Source organism: Urocitellus parryii, chromosome 4, assembly GCF_045843805.1.
Source record: "Urocitellus parryii isolate mUroPar1 chromosome 4, mUroPar1.hap1, whole genome shotgun sequence".
In the NCBI taxonomy this organism is placed as follows: domain Eukaryota; kingdom Metazoa; phylum Chordata; class Mammalia; order Rodentia; family Sciuridae; genus Urocitellus; species Urocitellus parryii.
The window spans coordinates 128,108,383-128,111,720 of NC_135534.1; positions in this window are offsets into that span (position 1 = coordinate 128,108,383).

The following is a 3,338-nucleotide window of genomic DNA, read 5'->3' on the forward strand; positions in this document are numbered from 1 at the left end:
TCCCCCTCTCCCATTGTGTTTGTGATGATTTCCCAAGTTCATTTGCAAGTGGTGAACTAATTAGCTTGAGTTTATTCATTTTTCTAGACTGGACTCTAACTAAAAGAGTTGGGACCCTGTTGATGTTCTTAATTTATTTCTCTTAATACTTCATATTTTTAATTTCATGAAGTAATATTTCTACATAATAAATGCTGCAACCAGATGCCTGTAATCTCAGCAGTTTAGGAGGCTGAGGCAAGAGAATCACAAGTTCAAAGCCAGCCTCTGCAACTTATTGAGGCTCAAGGCAACTTAGTGAGATCCTATCTCAAAATAAAATATGAAAAGAGCTGGGGATGTGACTCAGTGGTTAAGCACCCCGGGGTTCAATCCCTGGTACCAAAAAGGAAGAAAGAAGGAAAGGTCTACAAATAAATTCTTATATAATTCATATAAGGAGAAATGCAAAGTCTTAGTCATTTAGTCAACAAGAATATTTACTATATTCCAGGCAATGTTTTGGGACCTGGGAACACAACAAGTGAACCTAAGAGTAGAGAGTCTATTGAACTAGTTGAGGATTTTATCCTTTGCCCAATCCACCCCATTTATAATTACACATGAGGATGAAAAGGCCCCCAAAGAATCCTACCTAGTGTTTATTGGAAATGTCATTTGTGCCAGGCTGTCATCTAAGCATTTAAAATAATTTAAATTATTTAATTCTCATAACAGCCCAGTGAAGTGGACAATATTATTATATCATTGTGCAGATGAAAAACTGAAACACAGAAGTAAAATAACTTGTTCAAGCACATATGCATAGTAAGTGGAAGAGCTGGAATTGAATGCAGGGTTTGGGTACATATCTCAAGCTCCTAATCATACTTCCTAATCATACTGTCTCCCTCCCAAAAGAGTGAACAATGGATCCAAGGCCATGGTTAGTGACAGTCATCACAAGGACTAGGTTCTCAAGTGCTAATTATGTATTCCAACCATTAGTGAATTGGCAGCCACTGGTAGAATCACTGAGACAGCAGTCATCCCCCTGGAAGAAATTTTAAAAAGTCATTTTATGTCTCTTTATAGTCTCCAATAGACTCCACAGAAGAATGTAATAGTCAATAAGGAATTTGCCGTACCAGCCATCAGCAAAGCACTTTGTAAAGTGTCCAGCAGCTAACAAACACTGGGAAAAATCATAAAAACAGAATTTGATGGTTGCAGGATGACCTAGTTAGGTCTTTTTGAAAATGTTAAGTCTTGTAAGCCCTTTCTCAAATAAGAGCTTTTTGGGGATCTCATTATATATAACAGTTGACAGATAAAAGTCTATGCCCAAAGCAACTTAGCGAGACACTGTCTCAAAATAAAATATAAAAAGAGCTGAGGATGTGGCTCAGTGGTTAAGCACCCCTGGGTTCAATTTCCAGTACCAAAAAGGAGGCTTTCTGGGGATGGATGGAAGAGCCTCCGGAAGAGCCTCCTCCCTGCCCCATCTCCAGTTCCCAGCAACTCCCTGAGAAGACTTCCCAGAGCCCAGTTTTAAAGCCATTATGCTTGTTCACCCTAGTTTCTCTGAATCTCTGAGAAGTGATGAGACTCACCCAAGGTTATTCAGGGGCATTGTGGTAAAGTCAAGTTTAAAAGCAAGGCACTGGGTCCCTCACCAATGCCTTTTTCAATACCATGCTCTTTTGACTTGGTTTTCTAGGAATTGTGAATATTTTTTCAGGAGGCAATTGTGTGTGTCTTTTTGAGCCCATCCACATAGCAGCAATAAAAGGAGCTGGGATGCCCAGCAGGGAGAGGATAAATGGAACAGAGCCTCAGCAGACTTGATGGAGCAGGCCTAATTTTTGAGGGTCTACCAGTTCCCAGCTATGTGGTCAAGGCTGAATTGAGATAAGTGGAGAAGAAAGCAGTTGTGTGATCTAACTGCTCAGCAAGAAGCATTTCTCAAATACCGAAAGCTCTCATTCCTAAGACTGCTGTGAGTTGTACAAGTTGTGGATGCAAATCTATGTCCCCAGGATTGCTGCTTACAGTTATTTTTATGGCCTGACAGCAGGGCTCCAACAGCATTCTAGCCCACAATCAGAGGGGACCCACTGGCTTCCATACTCAATGACTTTTACACATTTCACGTTTCTCTGAGGCTTTTCCTTAATGTAACTGACAGCCTCCAGCTGCCATTTAGATTTTGTGGAGGCCCCCAGATATCTCTATGCTGAGAGAAAAGCTCTGGAAACCTCCAGCTCTGAGACAGCTTTCTTAGCCTAAGCGGCCAATAACTCAAAGCCAAATCCCTGATTACCAAGCAGAGGGAGACTGGATTTAGGCAGCAGGGTAGATAGGGTCACCTTTAACCTTTCTGGGGAATTTTTGTTTTCTGAGGATACACACTCAAGTTCGATGGACAGAACCAGGTTGTTGAAGGTTATCACAATAAACCAAGAGATTCACCTTCAAAATCACCAGCCAGGTGCAGCTGTACATCATTTCTTTGTTCAGGTCTCTACTCCTAAATAAATTACATTATCCAGATTTTCTCACTGCAGATTCTAGAGTGAGGTCCGTTGTTCTTCTCATCTCTCCTTTTCTCCAAATGGTTTATTTTCTTTGCAATTAAGTGCTGGTTGAAAACTCAAAAGTTTTGCTTAAATTACCATCAAGCCAAGTCATATTAAGACACACAGTTTTCCATTGATGGACTGACAGTTTTCCATTGATGGATTAGACACTCGTTTTTTTCTGGCTTTTAACAGCTTTTCAATCTCACTTGTCATTCCAATATTCTTCCCATTCCAAAGTGACAGTGCAAATCGGATGCAGACTATGCACTTATAGCTGCCCTCCGAGAAACCCTGTGTACCTAATGGTTTGTGAGGTTACTGGCTTGTTTTGTTTTCCTTTCTAGTAAATTCTTTTTTTTTTTTTTTAAGATTCCAGGAAAATTAGTTAAGTTCATGTCTTCAAGAGAAAAAAGTCGATGTCCTTAAATGTTCTCTGTGTTTTTAGGGTGTCCTCTCAGGGGAATGAGCATCATGCGATTTGGCCTAGGGTCCAACATTGCCTGCCTTCTGATGTTTCCAATGCTCCCCCTTCCTCTTGTTGGAAGTCGGTGTGTAGTTGCCAGCTTGACTTTGAAGAACTTAATTCTCAAAGCCCATGATGCAGTAGGATCTGTGCTGCCCCGCCACTGATGCATTGAGCTCATAATTCAGTTCCAGATTCTTTCCTGCTTAAAAAGAGAAGGGGGAAAAGAAGCTCATCTCTCATTGATGTGATATTTGTGGGAAGATTTTAATTTTCCTTTACTTATTTTTTTTAATTCTATCAGGTATTTCCCA